This window comes from Magnolia sinica, unplaced genomic scaffold (genome assembly GCF_029962835.1).
Source record: "Magnolia sinica isolate HGM2019 unplaced genomic scaffold, MsV1 ctg223, whole genome shotgun sequence".
Lineage (NCBI taxonomy): Eukaryota > Viridiplantae > Streptophyta > Magnoliopsida > Magnoliales > Magnoliaceae > Magnolia > Magnolia sinica.
In genome coordinates this window covers 65,957-87,575 of record NW_026682782.1, presented here as the reverse complement: position 1 = coordinate 87,575, position 21,619 = coordinate 65,957, and the positions used below count along the sequence as shown (strand labels likewise).

The following is a 21,619-nucleotide window of genomic DNA, read 5'->3' as shown; positions in this document are numbered from 1 at the left end:
CTCTCCACCGTCTGCCTTTAGTTTTGACGATCAACAGCCGGCCTCCGATGTTTCTTGAAATTCTGCCATCTAGGCGAGGATGATAGGGGGCAAGGGCTTCTGATGGACGGTTCGGATCAGTCCATTGCATCACGGTGGTGGCCCACAAACGCCAGCCGCGAGCTCTGTTTGCGCGCTGGGTAGAAATTCGAATTGGAGAGGGAGAGCTCGGTCAGCGCTTGCTGACCGAGGTTTGGATTCTTGGTGCGCGCCCGGTGCACCTGCGCAACGTGTAAGTGCACTACTGTATGGGTCCCACAGAGATGTTTGTGAGAAATTTACTCCGTCTATCTGGTTCTTCACATGATTCAAGGCATTGAGACCGAAGATGAGGTGTATCCAGAGATTAGGTGGGCCCCAGATCAGTAATTTGTGGGCTGATATGTCCGTTGTCCGTTGGGCCACTTTCACAGTGATCCAGGAGCTACAATTTTACGTGTACGGTTCATTTATGGTTCTTAGGCCATGTATGGAGTTTTGAACTGATCAGATGGTGGGAACCCTATGATCTTGCATTTTGGACACTTTTCAGGCCACTTGAGCTTCAATTCCTCGATTTTCTTGTATCCTTGGCGTGCAAATCAGTCGATCTTGGTCTCCTAGGGTCCGTCGCTTGCCTTGGTGACTTTAGACTGTTAAATCCATGCTTTTAGTACCCTTTCCCAGACCAGGCTCGTGAATATGCCCTACATCACAAACATGATTAAATCAGGCCGTTAAACAATACTATGTTTGTAAACCCTGGCAATAACTGGGGTCTGATATGCAATATTCAACCCTCAACAGTGATCAATTCGATGGTCCCTGATTACACATGATATGGTTGGGCTATCGGGATCTTTGAATTTCTGTAGCACTTCTTGCTTTAGGATGGCACTCACTTTCTCGGTCAAGAAGATCTTCTTTTGAATACTCTGCCGTCGTTTGGTCGTGCATAGGTCTTTTAGGAATTTGGCATATGAAGGTATTTGTTTTATGACATTAAGTAGAGGAATATTGACTTTCACTTGTTTCAATGCTTCTAGGATATCCTGAGAGTTAGAGAGAGGTTTTGGTGCGACCAACCGTTGGGGAAATGGAGCAACTGACTTTTCTAGAAGTTCTGGTTCCAATTTTTGTGGGGCCTCACTAGATCCATTATTGTTCTCCTCTTCTAGTTCTTGAGGCTTTTCGGGCCTAACCGGAAGGGTTTTATCAATGATCTTTCCACTCCTAAGAGTGGTGATGGATTTAGCGTGCTCCATTTGATTTGAAGAGCTGAGATTACTTATCTCGTATTGCGGTTTAGGATTGGGGAGCGGTTGTGCAGGAAGCATCCCCTTTTCTATAACCGTCATACGTGAATCCATCTTTTGCATAAAATCTCGCATTGCCTGGGTCAGCTCTTGCATGGAATTTTGAACCGGTTCTTCTTGAGGTTTCCCCTGATTTGGATTTTGATTGAAGAAACTTTGAGGGGTAGCAGTTTGTCCATTTCTCCAACTAAAGTTTGGATGATTTTTCCAACCAGGATTGTACGTATTAGAGGTCGGTCCATTGAAAGGTCTTTGATAATTATTTACGGCATTGGATTGTTCATTCAACACTTCTCGAAAGGCGGGTATCGTAGGACAATTTTCAATTGTATGAATGTTGCAATCACAGATGCCGCAAACACTTTCATTAACCTTATCCTTCTTTCCTTCCATGGCCTCAAATTTTCTTATGAGCGTAGTCACTTTATACTTGAGATCATCCTCTTCTTTCAAGAGATACAATCCACCTTTCTCCTTAGATTGAGTCGGCCTAGACGTGGTGTTCGATTTTGGGTAATAATCCCATGATTGTGTTTTTTCAGCAAGACTATCGAGGTAATCCCATACCTCGTCGACATTTTTATTAATGAATTCTCCATTACACATTGTCTCGACCATTTGGCGCATGGAAGATGTCAGTCCATCGTAGAAAAAATTTGTGATGCGCCACGTTTCAAAGCCGTGTTGTGGGCATGAACTGACCAAATCCTTGAACCTTTCCTAACATTAGTAAAATGTTTCATCCTCCTTTTGGGTGAAGTTCATGATTGCTTTTCTAAGGGTAATCATTTTATGATGTGGAAAAAATTTCTTTATAAATTCCCTTTGCATATCATTCCATGTGCCAATGGATCTAGGACGCAGTGAATGTAACCACGTTTTATCCTTCTCCTTCAAGGAAAAAGGAAAGAGTTTCAGCCTGATTGTGTCCTCAGACACATTTTGAAAATATAAAGTGGCTATGATCTCATCAAACTCTTTCAAATGTAGATATGGTTCTTCAGATTCAAGCCCATGGAACTTAGGAAGGAGTTGGATAACCCCTGGCTTGATGTCCATATGTCCTGTATTTTCAGGAAAAATCATGCATGAGGGCGTACTCACCCCCGCTGGTTGTAAATAATCTCGTAAAGTACGAGGCGGGGGTGCTTGATGCACCTCATTCTCATCCTGAATGTCCTCCACCCTAGGTTGGGGTAGAAGAGGTTGGTTTTCAGCCATCACTTCAATTAACTCAGGGGATTTCGAGTGGTGTCTAGTCCTGCGATGGATAGTTAACCCCTCAACCAATCCTCCTTCAGTCAAGAGACGTCGAGTGTTGTCACGGGCCCACTTGGGCATGAAACACTCACAGCCCTCAATCAAATTCGAAACCTAATCCTAAGAAAGGAAAAGAAAATCTAGAAAGAAAGAGAGGGTTGGAAAGAAGTTACCAAATTGGAGTCCCTAAGTTAAAAACCTGCAAAAGAAAACAAAACAAGTCAGTTTCTAAAGAGAAGGTCTAAAATTAGAAAATCCTTAAAAAGAAAGATAGAAGTAAACTAGTTTCTAAAAGAAGAAATTCCTAAAAGAAAGTGAAAATTTAAAATAAATTAGGAAAGTCTTAAACTAGAAAGTAAGTTACTAAAAGAGATCTGAAAAATAGAAAAAAATAGAAAGTAGAGAAAGAGCTTACCGAATTAGAAATTTCTATCTTAAAAGCCTACAAAATAGGAAGGTTAGTTTCTAAAAATAAAATAAAATATATAACTAGAAAATTTCTAAAAATAAATTAGGAAACAAAGTTAGATTCTAAAAGAATTAGAATTAGAAACTTGATAAAAAAAAATAAATCCTAATTTAGAAATAGTAAGGAAGAAATTAAGAAAGAAATTACCAATTTAGAAATCTATCTCAGAATCCTACAAAACAGGAAAGTTGGGTTAGTTTCTAACAGAGGAAATAACTAACCTAGTTTCTAAAAACAAAAAAGGAAAGTTTCTAAAAATAAACTATTTCCTAAAAATAGAAAAATACTAGAATTAGAAAATTTCTAAAACTCAAACTAATTCTAAAATTAGAAAAATTAGATAAATTTGAAAGGGATTTCCAATTTAGATGTTTATTTCAGGATCCTACAAAACAGGAAACAAGTTAGTTCTAGAAATCAAATAGAGATAAAAATCAAAAACTAAAGTTAATAAAATCCTAATCTCAAACTAATTCTAAAACTAATTAATTTTAAAGAATTGTAACCGTCAATCCCCAGCAACGACGCCAAAAACTTGTTCACTCCCCAAGTATAGGGTTGTGATGTAGTAATAAACTCGGTGAGACTGAGGTCGAATCCCAAGAGACCGATACATGTACGTTATCTGAAACTAAGTAGAACTAGAACTAGACTAAGACAAAATCTAAATCGAATGTAATTTGATGAATAATGATGAAATAATTATTTAAAATTTTAAAGAATTCAGGGAAAGGAAACTAGGGATTCAGAGGATCCACTTGTAGAGATCAGGGAGATCTTATGCCTGCATTAAAAACTCAATTGGACTTAGAGTGCATCTTCATCCAGTTGAAGGGTGTAACCATGAAGATCAAAACTGAACTTCCTTTGATCTAATTTTCAAGGGATGAAAGGTATATGAATTAGAATGGATTCCATCACCAAACCATGCCCAAGAGACAAAGTAATCAACAGAATTAAACTAATTACCAACCAATCAACAATATATGAAGGTTAGAAAGGGTACCGTCATCCGACCATGCCCAGGAGACGATGGTGAACAATAAGGCTTCCTGACGTCATACACATAAAAGGAAAGGGATATGCTCAAAGTCATCGCATACCCATTGTAATTTTAGTCACAACAAACCATTAGAAACTAAAAATATTTTCTTAATTAAACTAAAATCAACATCAATTCAGTCTAAACAAAAGGCATAGCAAAAAGTCTCCCATCACGCTACAGGCTTCACCTCTTAGCCCTAGCTAAGAGGTTTAGCCTAGCATGATTCGGCTAATCCTCCAAAAATTCAGAAAACAAACAAATAAAAGCATAAAACAAATCTCTCTCTCTCTCTCTCCTTCTCCCTATATCTCGTTGGAAACTTGAATGCCCTTCACGTTCTCTCTCCTTCTTTCTTATAGCCATCAAGGATGGTGGATGAGAGGTCAGCTGATAAAGGGCTGGAGCCGGTGCGGTCGTGCGTGGCAAGAGATGGACAGCTGTTTACGTAGCTGCAGCATCCGCAACACCTTATGCAACAGAAAAGCGATCCAGAAAACTCCTCTTTCCTTACTTTCTTTCCAAAACGTTATCGCCCCCTGGGCCATTTTGGGATGACCTATTTGATGGACGGTCTAGATTAGCCGTCTGATCATCACCAAGCACACACCACAGCCTGCAGAAATCGGGTTGCGTCCGGATGCGAAACAGGGATGCGAATCTCTTTCGCTGTGGCGTTGGTGGGGCCCATTTCCTGGTGTTTCTCGCAGGATCCAATCCGTTCATTGGATTGTGCACGAAAATACTTTCAGAAATGATGAGGTATGGCTTGAATTCGGTCTGGCCCATAAGGATTTCTACTCTACCATTCATCCTCCGTTTGGATGATATATTCTCGCGATTGCTTGCATGGGACCAAAGATCCACGTGGTCATGGTCGTGGATATCCCCTGGAACAGATTATCAGCTCAGATTGATCAGAAGGATCATGATGGTGGCCCACCAAGATCCTCTGTTCGGTCGCTGGCAGACAGTGTGCAAACAGAGGAGTCTTGCGCTGCGGTTGGTGAACCCATGATTGATTCCATCTGCGAAATCCAGTCCGTCCATTCGATTTCCCACGAAAAAAGGGTCGGTCATGATTGATTTTGGAATAGCTTCATCGAGACTCACGTCGTTTTGCTTGGCGCCATCCAATCCTGCATCTACACCTCCATGTTCATGTAGCATCCGAGAAAAGTAGGAGGTGAATCAAGGTACGGTCGGTTTGACCTCGTGAATTTACTGAACGGTGTGGATCTTCAAAAAATGTGATGACGCTAGCCCACCGGAAGTCGCTCGCAAAGCTCTGTCGCGAACAGCGAAAATGCTGTTTCCTCTTTAAAGACGGACGTCGGGTCAGCGCCTGCTGACCGACTTCATCTGTTCGATGCATGGCGTGTGCACGATTCCTCTGCACTCCACTCACGTAAAATGGACCCCACCTTTATGTATATACACAATCCAATCCACCATCCACTTTTTCACCTCATGTACACTGTTGAAACCAAAATTGAAGCGCATCCAGATATCAGGTGGGCCCCAAATCTCTGTTTTATGGGATGATCTATCCATTGGATCACTTCCATAGAGATAGAACAGTTGAAATTCGATGTGTACGGTTAATTTATGGTCCTCAGGCCATGTATAAATTTTTGAGTCGATCAGATGGTGAGAACCTTGTGATCTTGCAATCTGGACGTTTTTCAGGCTTGTTTGAAGTGAGTGGCTGGAATTTCTCTGATCTCTGGTGTGTAAATCCTCGATCTTGGTTCCATGGAGTCCTGTCCAATGCCTTGGTGATGCCAGAGCGTCAATTCTATGCTTTTAGCATCCTTTCCAGTTCAAGCTTGTAGTTGCATCTTACATCATAAACATGATTACAGCAAGTCATTAAACAGTATTATGTTCATAAATCCAGGCAATAACTGGAGTCTGATATGCAATATTTGACCCTCAACAGTCTCATATATAGTCAAGTGGGCCGCGTCATCGGGCCGCACCAATGGGCCAATATACATCAAGTGGGTCACATCATCGGGCCGTACCAATGGGCCTTATACAAGGACCTCATATATAGAGCTGTATGCGAGTCGAGTCGAGTCGAGTATCGCCCTACTCGTACTCGGCTCTTAACGCCCGAGTGCTGCTCGTACTCGGCTCTACTCGGCCAACGAGCATGGACTCCCTGCTCGTACTCTACTCGCCCGAGTACGAGCCGAGTACGAGTAGTAAACGAGTCGAGTCGAGTCCGAGTTTTCGAGGCGAGTTCGAGTACGAGTAGAAATCGAGTCGAGTAGAGTGCGAGTTTTTGAGGCGAGTTCGAGTCAATTGGAATTCGAAGTTAAACTAAACAATAAAAGATATAAAATGCACATAATTTATGATTAAAAAACTTCGATAATTACATTAACATATTTACATTACATTATTCACTTCAAAATGACAATTTATAACTAATAACCTCCATAAGAGGAGTGTCTTCCTGTATTGTCATCTGATCCATCGGAACTGCTATCTATTTTTTCATATACAAATTGGTTCACTTCCTCTGAGTCAGAAGGCGAAGAGATTTTTCCTTCGTGCTCTTTTACACTTTGAACTAGATTTTTCAAACTTGCTTTATGTGAAGAATTGTATGTAGTACCCAATGCCCTATAAAATTCACCGAGACGAGTCAGGAATTTGAATTTGTTACTCTTTTTTTTCTTCTTGTTTGTCATACTCGAGTAACTCGACCCTGCTTCAACATCGTGTTGTCTTTGACTCGAATATCGCTGAAGTCTAGAAACATCTTCCATAAGGCGAGTTGGAATTGTTCTTCCTCCAAGCCTTTTAATCTGACTTCCTCCTCTGCATCTTCTGTGGATGTCATTCGTGTACTAGATCCAGAAGCAGAAAGTTTGGATGGAGTAAAAGGTTTTCTATTCGAATCTAACAGAGCTTGAAAAAGAATTTGGACATCCTTAGGGGCATTGGGGCATGGTTTTGCATCACCACCTCGACATGACAAGTGTAAGCGAAAGCGATTAGTCTTGTTTACAAACTTTGCGCCACACAAACCACACTTAATCTTTATTTTTCCAGACCTTGGTGGTGATTCAACTAGAGAAGCATAGTCCCAAATGTTTGTCGATGGCTCAGATGACGACATATCTACATTCAATTTTTAATTTAAAAATCAGAATATTGATAAATAAATTGAACTTGATATAGGAACAAAAGAAAGCAATATAAATGTATCAAAAGTAAAAAATAAAAGCAAATGAACAAGCATATGTAAATAAATATCAAAGATTAAAAGTTTTCCAAACCACATTCTAAAAGGACCAACACTTTCGTGTTTGCAATTGCAGTGAAATAATATTACAGATCATTCAACATTCAACCAAAAAAATTACAAAACTAAAAATAATTACTGATCTGTAGGTAGAGACTCGTCATGAATCTCAATCTCCTCATCATCATCATCATCATCATTCATATCTCCTCCCCATATTGGGCGCAACCAATCTTGCGTACAAATCAACGCTTCAACTGTATTTGGCGAAAGTGAGCTTCGATACTTGCTCACAACCCTGCTCCATGTGCTGAATGCAGATTCTTATGCCACTGTTGAAATTGGTATTGATAATGTCCCGTGCCATCACAGATAATGTAGGATATTTTGATTCACTAACCCTTATCTTCCACCATTCCAACACATCAAATTCGGATCGCACTACGATTGGCTCCTTGAGGTACATTTTTAACTTTGATTCCTTAATATCAACTCCCATTCGTGCTTGTGCCAAGTATGATATGTATTCATTTAGCACATCCGGATTACCAGGTATAAAAATATCTGCATCTCTAATTTCTTCAACACCCACTGCAGGTAAAGTATTAACATATAATTTGTACAAATCTTCAAGGGCTTGACGAACCTTAGATGTCTCTGCTGCCGCTCTTTTAGTAGGATAAAGCTTCATGAAAATAAAGCTAACCAACCCCATATTACAACGAGGATCAAGAACAACTGCCAAGGACATCAACAGATGACATTCGTCCCAGTATTTATCGAACTTCGTCTTCATACCAACTGTCATCTGGCGTATGAAATCTGGACCCGCACTGGCATTTTTCTATAGAGCATCCTTAATCTTCCAAAGAGATGGAAGAAACAGATTCGCGGTTGGATACTGATTCCCAGAAAAAATCTTCGTGCAATCGTAAAAAACTTTGAGAAATGTGTGAACTTGTGCTTTGGCCCAATCAGCTGTGCTCGGCAACCAAGAATACGTTCTGTCACGTGCCGTGTATTCAGAAAATGCAAGCTGTAATTCCATTGCCGCATCTAACATTTCATAGGTCGAGTTCCAACGTGTACAGATATCCAACTTCAACGTTTTTTTAGATGGCACATTCAAACGTTGGATGATGTCATTCTATACACTCAGTCTCGATGGTGACCCCCTTATATATTTCACACTTTTTCTTATGTTCTCTATAGTGTTGTCAATTGCTTTCAGCCCTTCTTGTACAATCAAATTTACAATATGGGCACAACATCTGACCTGGAATATTTTTCCTTCAAAAAATAAATTTCCTGTAGCCCTGAACTGGTTACGTAAGCATGAAATGACACTGTCATTTGCTGAAGCATTGTCTAAAGTTATTGCTGAAATTTGCTTCTCAATGCCCCAGCCTTCTAGACAACTGTAGATGTAATCTGAAATAAGTAAACCAGTATGTGGAGGAGGAAGGTGTTTGAAGTTTAAAATTCTCTTGCATAGTTTCCAATCTTTATCAACATAGTGAGCGGTTAATGAAATGTATCCTTTTCTTTGATTGGACGCCGTCCATAAATCAGAAGTCAAAGCTATTCTAGTCACTAAAGCCAAAACTTCTTTCAGTTTCATCTTCTCCTTTGCGTACATCTTCATGCTTTCTCTCTGCATTGTGACGCGGGAGACATTCTCGGCTCGAGGGTTAAGGAATTGACAGAAAGCCCTAAATCCTTTACTTTCAATCATTCTGAAAGGTTTTTCTTCCAAAATCACTAATCTAGCAAACCACTCATTCAACTTCTCCTTGTTAAACTTATGAGTGGACACTATGCCTTGGGAGTCGTCCCCTTCTGACTTTGTAAATGACAGTATCTGTTGGCCGGGAGGAGGAAGTCTTGCTTTCTTAGGACACGTCTTCAAATGTCTAATTAGATGTGTCGTAGATCCTCCTGGAATCTTGTTGAATAACCCTTTGCAGTGATTACACTTTATCTTCTGTACACCGTTAACTGTCACATCTTCGAAATCATCCCACACTGCTGATCTCTTCTTCTTCCCTTTGCATGCGGTTGACGTGTCTGTGTCTCCCTCTACTATTAGAGGAGATGTGGTCGATGCACCCATTCCAGGGGTATTTGGGCTTTCGTCTTGACTAGCCATCTATAAAATAAAGTTCTCGATATGTTATACGGCTATACCTAGGGGCTAGGGTCCTAGATGGTTAGACCGACTGCTAGACGGGCATAATTACTTAACTGTCTAAATCAGTTACCCATTCAAAGTTAGATAGATTGTAATGCTTCATTTTTCAATTTAAATGCTACGCCGAAATTTCGGCAGCATCTCCCCTTATCTCTCCAGAATATATTAATCTTGTATTTGATTTCCATGTCAATCATCAACACAAAGTGTGGACATTTGACGACGGAAATAAATACATGAAATATATCCAGAGAGAAAAAGAAGAGACGAAACCAGAACATGCATATGCATTTAAATTGGAATAAATGAAGACATTATAATCTATCTAACCCTGAATTGTTCAAAAAGGGACAATTTGAGAATTTCTATGCATCCAAGAACACACTGAATCTATGTCTGGCAACATAGAAATCCTCAAATGGGCAACCGATTATCTTATACTACAAGCCTACAACTAAAACAATACAAATAATTCATATCTATGCAAACAATGGAGCATGCTGAAATTGACATTTATCATCTAGCTAACTAATAACAAAATGTCAAATAAAAAATCAAAGACATCTTAAAGTGGTAGCATTCAACACTAACAGTCTCATTAATTGTTAGCCCTATCCACTTATCAAGTGGATCACATTTAAAGATCTTTATAAACAAAAGCTACTCTGACTTTGATAGGCCCACCATGATATTAATTGAAGACCCACGATAGGCTTAGAAATAAACAAACAAACAAAATGATGACTTGTAAGTTGTAATTGAGGTGGGCCACACACTAAAGTAAATAATTGGGAGTGAGATGTTCACCTTTGATTAAAAAATTTCTATATTAACAATTTCTAACATATATTAAACAATTTCTATATTAACATATCAGGTTAATCCCAAAACTATATTTTGACCATACAGGATCAAATTGAATATTTTGACCTGGGCCCACATGGCCAATTTGAGACCGAGGGCAGGCTAGGAATTTTGATGGCTAGCTAGCCTGAAGCCATCAAGATCCATCTAGATCTTCAACTCCCATCACCTTTGATTGGGTTCATGTTAGTTGGCTACTTTGTAAGTGTCACATGGGACTTATTTACTACAGCCATGTGAAATCTCTCACCCCACCTGACAAATGATGTAGACATTAGGTCTGTCAGGCTCACCCAAATGCTTACTTTTCTTCCGACAACATGTGATGACCCAAACCGCCCATTTAGAACAACTAAATAAAGTTGGTACATAAATAAAAATCTCATTAATTAAACATGTTCATACAATGTTTCTTAGGATCAGTGTTCCATAAATGCAATTTCTAACTCACTCTTGTAGGATGATCTTCAATCACTTACAAGCATTTCAAGGGCCTAATCTACCATTAGGAGTCATGGCTCTTTTGTCAGTGTGGATTTGAAATCATGCAGAATGGGGGTGGATCTTATGGTTTGTGTCGAATCGAGCCCATTTGAAATCATGACCTTTTGAAGGATTTGGATCACAAATCCCTCCAATTCTTTATTTCTAAATGACCAAAAAAAGAGTATATTCGCCGCCAAAAATACATTGGATTCCATGCTTCCAAATAAACCTTAAGTAGTTCTTCATTGATGGTTGTGGACGGATATCACGATTTTTACATTCAGAAGATGTGCCTAGGCTATTAGCAGTATACAATAAGATGATTCAGCGCAAAGGTTGTATAGCTTGTTTAATTGATTTTTACTTTGTACACAGCAGGTTTAGTAATCCAACTAATATAACTTGGTTGAAAAATCCTATCTATAGAATATTTACCATTCATGTGCAAATGGAAACTGAACTTAGCAATTCACCATGATATCAAGAGAAAACACAAATATCAGGTTAATTTCAAACTATATTAACAATTTCTAACATATATTAGCAATAAAAAATTAAAAAAATAAACCCCATACGGCCACACCTTACCGGGCGAGCAGAAGAGGGACGACCGGCAGCTGCGTGCAGGGCAGGGCAATGACGGACAACGGGACGAGTGGCAGCCTGGCGGGACGAGCTGCGGCACACCGGACGAGTGGCAGGGACGAGCTCCGTCACCGGACAGGGGCACCGGACAGGCCGCAGGGACGAGCGGCACCGCCGGACAGGGGATAGGGGCGAGTGAGAGAGAGAGAGGGAAGAAGAGGGACCGCCGGCCGGGCGCTGGGAGAGGGAGAGGAGAGAGAGAGTTTTTTTTCGAACCAGGCACCGCCGGACAGGGGATAGGGGCGAGTGAGAGAGAGAGAGAGGGAAGAAGAGGGACGGCCGGACGGGCGCTGGGAGAGGGAGAGGAGAGAGAGAGAGAGAGAGTTTTTTTGAACGCTGGCTGGGAGGGAAGGGTTTAGGGCGCTGCTTGAAAAGGACGGGTGGGGCTGTGGGGCGGTGGGGGTAGGGTTTGGGCGCTGCTGGAAAATGACGGGCGGGGTAAGGTTTTTTTTTTCGGACAGAGTTATATACACAGGTACGAGTCGAGTACCGAGTCGAGTACTTTTAGACTCGTACTCTACTCGTAATCTAAACGAGTCGTGGAAACCCGCTCGTACTCGGCTCTAACTCAGACGAGTCGAGTACGAGTCGAGTATTCCGAGTCGAGTCGAGCGAGTACTCGAGCCTTAGTCTGCTCGTGTACAGCTCTAATCATATACATCATATTGGGCCTCAGACATGGGCCTCATGAGGCAGCCCACGGTTCAAAAAAATGGAAGGACAGTGTGTATACAACACACTTCATGGTGGGCCACACAATGTAAGGGGCCCATGGCTCACTAATGGTGATCAGCACTATCCAAACATTGTCCAGGTAAATCAGCACTGTCCAAACATTGTCTAGGTAAATCAGCACCATCCAAACATTGTCTATGTAAATCAGTACCGTCCAAATATAGTCCAGCACCATCCAGCACAATTTAGACGGTGTGGATGAAATAAATACATCAAGGCGGTCCCATGCTGGCAAAACAAATGGATGGCTTGGAGGAATACATGCATCACGGTGGACCCCCGAGATGGATGGCATGGAAAGAAGCATATGAATCAGAGTGGGGTCCACGTCCCCTAGACAGATGGACGGCGTGGGATACATGCATCACGGTGGGCCCCACAGAATCTGATGACGTCAAAATAATAGCCATTTGGCTGGGCTGATGGCCCACTAACAGATGAACGGTCTGGATTGAACACATACCCATGGTCAGACCCTAAGAGCTGCTGACGCATATTCAACAGCTATGGCTGATGTGCTGGCCCTCACCATTCAACAGATGAACGGTCAGATAAAACACATGCCACGTGGGCCATTTAAAATGGCAGGGATATAGGATACGTTCATCAAGGTGGGTCCCACCCACACGTGTGGGGTGGGCCACATCCTAGACGGACGGTCGGATGAAACACATTCATCATGGTGGCTTCACCCACCACCGTCTAAATGCATGGATGACTGGGATAAAACTCGTACATCACATGGTCCCATGTGTGGGGTCCCAACGTGGGGCCCACCATGACATACATATATGTATGTATATTAATATAATACTTATTATTATTATTATTGTATTAGGTGCAGTCTAGCGTCCAGACGCTAGATGCCTGGACGGACAGCACAGATATATGCATCGTGTTGGGGTCCACACATGTGGCCCATCACACTCTCAGGATGGACGGATGGAGTGGATTGCACATACATTGAGGTGGGTTCCCATTGTCCAAGAATGGATGGTGGATAAAACACTTAAATCGTGGTGGCCCCACGTCCAGTGGGCCACACGTATGCATCAAGCTGATATTTATATTTCCCCTTTGTCCAAATCACTGGACGGTCAGTCCAGGCCGTTGGATGGATGACATGGATACTACACATACATCAAGGTGTGGTCCACGGATGGGTGGGCCGCCCCACTCTAAATCAGGCCAATATTAGTGTTTTCCTTCCGTCCAGGCCCACCCGAAAACAGGCAGCAAGGTGGGCCCTTAGGGGACGGTGGTGCATCCCACAAGGTGGTCCCGTTGGACGGCATGGATAAAAAAAAAACATACATCATAGAGTGGGCCACACATCACAGAGAGAGAGAGAGAGAGAGAGAGAGAGAGAGAGAGAGAGAGAGAGAAATCGGATGACAGAGGGACCTCGCCATGGAGGGACCTTGCCACTATGGGCCCCTCCTTTATACAACACATACATCACTTGGGTCCCACTACAAGTGGGCCCTTAAATAAAGGATTAAGATGATGAACACCCACCTTTGATCATGGACTTCTCCTTCCATCAACGCATTCTAGAGCTCCAATGAATGAGATTCAACGGTTGAGATTGGTTTTGGAGGGTGAGGATGGGAGATAGGAAGTGAGCCACACAAAGCTCTCTCATGGAGCTCTCATGGACGTTGGGTTACTTGCTTGAAAATGGAGAAAATGAGAGAGAGAGAGAGAGAGAGAGAGAGAGAGAGAGGGATGTAAAGAGAGAGAGGGATGGGTGATGGAGTGAGTGATGTGTACTTGACATGTAAGGGTGTGTAAGAGAGAGAGTTGACTTTGGAGATGGTGTTGTACTTGACATGATGTGGTGATTGATGTGCACTTGATTGATGGGACATGTTGTAGAGATTCTCCTGGGATTGCAAATGCGTGACATTTTCTCGAACTGAATGCGGGCCCACATCTCTTGTCCCGGGTATCACCTCGGCGCGTAATACACGACATCGGAACTGCGGCGACGGCGCGGTCGCAAGGGTACAGGTCTCAGGTCGAGCCGACTCTGATATATGGGACACGACTCAGGATCAAGCGCAAACACCGATAACAGATCGCGGGTCGCCGGAATTCGATCGGGAGGACCGCGGAAGCTAATGGAACAGTACGGGCTAGGATACGGGCCTCATACAGACATTAACAAGAACGTTGGGCATATTGATCTGGATTCTAATATGTAAGGTGGTTCAGAAACACTAGGGGGGAAAGTTTGAGTTTGGAACATTGGTACTCGTGGTCTTTCAATGCAATATGGTGTTTACTTTACCCTATAGTTTTCAGGCCAAGACAACCCAACCGAGTGAGATGGCGGGCGATGTGGAAGAATTTAGCCCCCCAGTGGTAATACAACACACCTCATTTTGTCTGGAAGAAGTAATAGAAGGGGCTTTAAGAGTGGGCAAAGAGCCATAAGTAAATGCCATTATAGTAGAATCAGGAAAAATGTCAAAAAGGGTGGTCCTAGAGAGGCCCACCCATGGTATGACATAGCATATCAAACCACTATATATATAACATCCCAAAATTTCACGGCCAAAGTTCATACTCGTGTCCGAGAAAATATGGGTGTTAATAATGTATAAATTGGATGCTTTAGAAATTGCATCTTACACACACACACACACACACACACACACACATTCATGAAGGTAACCATTCATGAGAATAACATCATCTATATTTATTATCTCATCAGAGTAAAATAATTTAACAATTTATCAAATGCCCTCTTAATGAGAGCTTATTACATTATCGAGTTTGCATTAGAAGTATAAAACTAAATCATAAAACTATCTTCTTATTCTTTCAGTATAATCTTCCATAGGGAGATGATCCTTTAGATCTTCATTCTGTACATCACCTGTATCATCTGTATGGTTGTAGAGGGTCAACGCCCTACTCATAGTGATGGTCATCCTTTAAAATTAACTATAATTCAAGAGATTCATAAAAGTAGTGTAAAGGGTTCTGATACGCCTCGTACTCCACCACTACGAGAGGTATCGGCATGCACAACTAATATATATGAATGCATGCGTAGCAAAGTATGTGTGGTTCATCATACGTAGTGATCATTATCACAATGTGGAAAGTAGTTCAACATATTCGACTCGCCTCGCATTCTCAAACTACGGAGATTCGTCAGTGTGTCCAACGTTAACATGGATTTATGTGAACATCTTAAAGCGACACAATAACGTGATTGGGGGATTTACGTAACATGATGTACACTACAGGAAATTGCTCTTTTACCGACGAAATAATTCGTCAGTATTTCATCTTTTTTCGTCGAAAATTATTATTACCAACGAAATATGTCATCGCTAGGATTGTCGCAATAAGACCGTGGCTAAAGGCTTTTTTCGATGAGATATGACTTTGTCGGCAATGATAAAATAATTACCGATGAATAAAATCGTTGGCCAAACATATTACTTTTAGTAGGAGAAAACAAAATATTTCATCGGCAAACACATCTTATACCAACAAAATATTTCGTCGGTAAAACTGTGGATTAATAATACCGATGAGTATGTTCGTCGGCATAAGCCAGTTATTACCGACGAATTATTTCATCGATATATCTCATATATAGATCGATTTTTACCTACGAAATATTTCGTCAGTATAAACTTTTACCTATGAAATATTTTGTCGGTATAAATTATTACCTATGAAATATATTCGTCGATATTAACTTTTACCTATGAAATATTTCGTCGGTATAAACTATTACCTACGTAAGATGTTCGTTGGCATAAGACCGCTATTACTGACGAATTATTTCATCGGTATATCTCATATATACATTGTTGGTATAAATATTTGTATTAATTTCTACCTACGAAATGTTTCGTCGGTATAAGTTTTCAACCTACTATTACCAACGACATATTTCGTCGGTATAAAATTTTGTATTAATTTCTACCTACGAAATATTTCGTCGGTATAAGTTTTCAACCTACTATTACCAATGACATATTTCGTTAGTATAAATCTTTATATTAATCTGTACCTACGAAATATTTCGTCAGTATAAGATTTCGACTTACTATTACCAACGAAATATTTCGTCGGTAATAATCTCTTTTTTTTTTTTAAAATTCAAGAAAAAATTCCTGATATGCACCTGTTACAATACATTTTCATCATATTCATATCCACATCCATCCAAACACAAACTACATCCATCCAAACACAAACCACATCCATCCATATACAAACAATCTTATCCACATTACATTTATCCACACACAAATATATATAAGTTTAACATTCATATATAAAATAAATCATAAATAAAAAAATCACGAAGATGAAGGTAGATGTGGTGGGGAATCAGATGAAGGCGGAGGTGGTGGGGCATCGGTGGCTAAGCATGCAGCGAGAGCCTGAAACATCTCTTACATTCGTCGCTCATGCTGCACTTGCATCTCCTCGATCCTCCTCTCCTACTCCTCCCGTCGCCTCTTATCCTCCTCCCTCTGCCTGTCCAGCTGCTCTCTAATCTCATTGACGACGACCCGTAGCTGCTAAACCCCTCTCTCTGCGATATCAGTTCGGTGTAGGGCGCTCTCGCCAGCGACGGATCGGCTGGAGGCAGGTCTAGTGGGTGCCATGAGCTTGGCACCATGGCCAAGCCCACACACATATCTACAACGCAAGCACCTTGCTCAAGATATCTGGCTCACTCCGCTGAAACCATTGGGAGTGGGCTGACTGTGTATGGTGTTCATCGCCGCTTGTAATGAAAGCATATGAATTTTCATAACGAATGACATTATTATAATTCAATGTAATTAAATTTTACAATGTAAGTATTTTTACCTAATTCTCGTTAGCTCTAGGATGAACCCAAGATCCCGTTGCCTGCCGACAGTGAGTCCCTCTGTAGAGGTCTACTGGTCCAGGCTCCTAGCCGGTGACGGATTCTCGCTGCGCAATTGAAAGAATAATAGAATTAATATAAATGCATGGAAAGAATATATCAACTTAATAATTATCAGTAATTTCTTACCATGTCGTAATGATGTCGTACAAATGACTTTGAACCAGCTACGTGGTTCACTTTTAACTTTTCCCTGTTTGAAGAATTTATTCTTCTTATCTTCTGAATACATTATTCATAATACATTGTTATTAATTGCTAATTTAATTGTTACCTTAAGATATCATATATATGTAAATATTACCTGAAAAGCCTCAGACGAAAATCTATCGCAGAGTATCTGCCAGTTGTCATGGGTCACGTGTGGCGGTGCGAATAGTGCGCCCTCCTCGTGGCTCATGCACCTCTTATACCGCTTGTGTAATAAGGAGCGGTACTCCTTGAACCGCTCCCTGACCATGTCATTGACGGCATGGAAAATGTAAGGAACACTCAAATCTAAGACAAATTTATCTTGCAGTTTCGTAAATAATAGATTAAGGCAATAAACTTATTAAGAAAATAACTTAACCGTAAATGAACTTTCACGAAAGAAAATTTAATTTACTAAAATTTACCTGAAGGCACTGACGTATGAGCTGCCGCACATCATCTGTCACGTCTGCTCAACGGGGGGTGGCGGCGGGGATCAGAGATCGGCATATGACACCGACCTCCAACATAAACAACCTGAAATTTTTCCTAATAGAGCTAAGGCAGTCCTGTGGGAACTCTACTATCACCCTACCCTCACGCGTAAGTTGCTCTAAAACTAACTCACGCGTGGGTCCACGTTCTCGTCGGCTGGTCGACGATGCTGTTGCAAAAGAAATATGTAAGTCTAAATATAAACAGAAGTCATTAAATAAATATATGTTTAGACTTACATACAGTGCCCAATGTATGCTCAACCGAGGGCTCAGATGCCTGTGATGCAGCATGCAATGTCGATGCTATCTCCGTCGCATCACGGATGGAAGGAGTAGATCTAGTGTGCGAACAACCTCATCTCCCACCTAGTGCCATGACTGAATATATGAGAACTACGAACTTATAAATTTAAACAATGTCAATACAAGTGTATGAACATCAATATAATAAACACATTAAACTTTATAATGCAAGTGGAATATACTAAAACATTATACAAGTAGTGTTGATGCGAGAATGAATTTGTGCTTATGCTTAAAGAGATTATTAAAATATGATTAGACCATTACACTATAATGCAAGCAGAATATAATAAAACCGTAAACATTCTAGTAAAATTTAAAAATTCCATTACACATTGTCATTCTATATTAAATACATATATTTCATTGTAATACGAAATAGCTTCGGATCAACTATCTGAAGTACTCCCTACGTAAGTTATCATACGCTGCAGAAGTATATGTTAAGCTGTGTGAAGCACTCGACATTGTTACAATCAACATGTCAGTCACAGTAGGAGAAATCTGGTCACTGGGGACTCCATTCAGATGTGTAAGTGACAAAACCGCATCTTCCATACGAAGTTTTCCACAGGTATATTCCTTCATCAGGTCCGAAATTTCTTTGACATTGCATAATATTTCATCATCGACCAGACTGGGTATCTCTTTGGCCCTACTAGAAGAAGATACGGCTAAAAAGTCCATCCGCAACAGCTAATGAAGTATGCTGTGTGCTTCCGCTATGCTCCGGTTTGAAGAGGACATAATCAGAAATTGACTCAACTGCAAATGTGGATTATAAACAAGTTAATTAAAAGAATAAATCATGACTTGTAATTTTCACGTATACATATAATAATTAAATTATTCGAATTAAAAAATGACATATAAATCATGTGTACATTTAATAATCATCGTCTGTATCACTATCGCTTAGGACTATTTCTTCTTCACCATCACTATCACTGATCAGTATTTCCTCTTCATCATCTGCAACGTCGTCATCAATGAAACCGCTATCATCTCTAACAATGTCATGTATTATTGAGGCATCAACATGATCAGGTGACACATCATCTCTATCCAATTGCACCACATCAATATCAACATTTGGATCAGTCCCTCTATCCCCAGATGGTATGTCTTCTTGATATGCTTGTTCAACTGTAGACGTTTCATTTCCCTCGTCCTCACTATCTTCAACGTCTGGTTCAGGAACGTCAAATACGTTCCTGGGCTTTATTTTCTGCACCACGTGCCAAGAGCCGCCTAACTTGATGTCAGCGAGGTAAAATACTTGTTTGGCTTGGCTGGCGATGACAAATGAGTCATCCTTAAACCACTTCGGAGATAAATTTTTACTCGTAAAGTAGTCGTCAGTCTGTATTCTCAACTTCTTATTTTCAATGTCCCACCAATCACATTTAAATAAGTATACCCGCTTTCTCATACAATAACTCAACTCAATAATATTTATCAAAACGTCATAAACATCAATTTCTACCTCCTCATGCATTCCCTTCACAACCACCCTACTATTTTGTGTGGTCCTATACTTCTCACGCTCTTCAGTGTGGAACCGAATCCCGTTTACAATACAACCTGTATATCTAGATACACGTCTATCAGGGCCACATGCCAGTGAGTAGAGTGTATCAGATGCATTGGCAGAGTTGCTAGCGCGCAACGTCTTCATCTATTATCACGTACAAAATGTAATTATTTAGAGATTTTCTTAGGTTTAAATATTGTGCAATACAACAAAATTCTAAGTGTGGTGAGATACAAGGTGAAATCTTACATGTTTTGCGAACCATTTTAGAAACTAATCCTGATGCATTCGATCATAATTTGTCGGGTATTGGGACTTCATCTCCTCGATGTGTTCGCTACACATAATTGACACATCATTAGTAAGAAACATTAAGATCATTGTATGTAGAGATACAATTATCAAGGGAAGACTTACTATAAGTTCGACTCTATTTCTTCACAATTATCCAACACATACCACCATGTACTTGCTTGATCCCCAAGGTCCATATCCTGAAATGTTGGGGATCCTAAAGGACGGACGTTATGTATGAATACAGATATGAGTCCTTGTTCATGCTCTGCCCTTCATCGGCATTCTGATCTTTTTGGTTGAATCTAGTCTCTATGCCACAAAGATACATGGAGCAAAATGTCAAGCACTCATTATTAATGTACGCCTCAGCAATGGATCCCTCTGGACTTGCCTTATTCATCACAAATCATTTTAGTGTGTGAAGGTATCTGTACATAAAACCACTATGTTATACGTATGAAAACATGAATATATGTAGTATATGGAATGAATAAAAATTTTAATAGGTTCTGCCACCTTTCGATTGGATATATCCAACGATATTGTATTAGGCCTACAAGCTTCGCCTCTTGTGGTAAGTGAATTGCTAGGTATACTATGACATCAAAAAACGCAGGTGGAAATATTCTTTAAAGTTTGCAAAGGATTACGACAATGTTCCTCTCCAGTCGTTTAATAACCTCTATACTCAACGATTTCAAACACAAATCCTTAAAGAATATCCCCAACTCAATCAGCGCCGCACTGATATCCTTGCTTAGGAATCCACGAATCGCAATTGGTAGTAGATGTTGAAGAAGGACATGAAAATCATGACTTTTCATTTCTGTTACCTTACAGTCCGTAATGTTTACGCGTTGAGATATATTTGACGCATACCCATCGGAAAACTTCACCGATCTCAACCATTCACATAAATGCTTTTTCTCTAGTTTTGTCATTGTGTAGCAGGCTATTGGTGTAGTATATGAATTTTTATGTGGTTTCAAGTGCAACTCTTTCCTTAAACCCATTACTTATAGATCCAATCGAGCCTTGAAACTGTCTTTTATTTTCTTCTATATGTTTATCAATATTCCGAAGACATTGTCACATATATTCTTCTCAATATGCTTGACATCCAAGTTGTGTCACAATTTCAGATCACTCCAATAGGGCAATTAAAAAAATGCTATTCTTCCTCCAGTTATACTCCAATACTGTACGTTTCCTCTTTTTCAAGTGCGGTGCCTTACCAAATCTAACTTCTCCAATATTACTCAGTTGTTGTATCACATCTTCTCCAGATAGCTCTTTCGGTGGTAGCCTATGATCTTGTTTGCCATCAAAGATCATCGTCTTCCTACGCCAACTATGATCGCTCGGAAGGAAGCGACGATGGCCCATATAACATGTTTTTTTACCATGCTTCAATGACAATGAACAAGTCTCAATACTACATATAGGACAAGCCAACTTTTCCTTCGTGCTCTACCCAAGCAAATTCTAATATGTGAGAAAGTCATTTATTGTCCACAAGACCTCTGCATGCAATCGAAATATCTGTCCTACAAATGTGTCATACGTATGTACACTTTGACTCCATAACTCATTTAA

At 40.5% G+C, this 21,619-nt stretch overlaps 1 non-coding gene across 1 annotated transcript; it reads left to right on the top strand.

Moving 5' to 3' along the window:
* Positions 1-2,010: 2,010 nt before the first annotated feature.
* Positions 2,011-2,117, top strand: LOC131236110 (small nucleolar RNA R71). The gene has a single exon (XR_009166543.1). It is a non-coding gene; the product is annotated as a small nucleolar RNA R71 (small nucleolar RNA).
* The last annotated feature ends 19,502 nt before the right edge of the window (positions 2,118-21,619 follow it).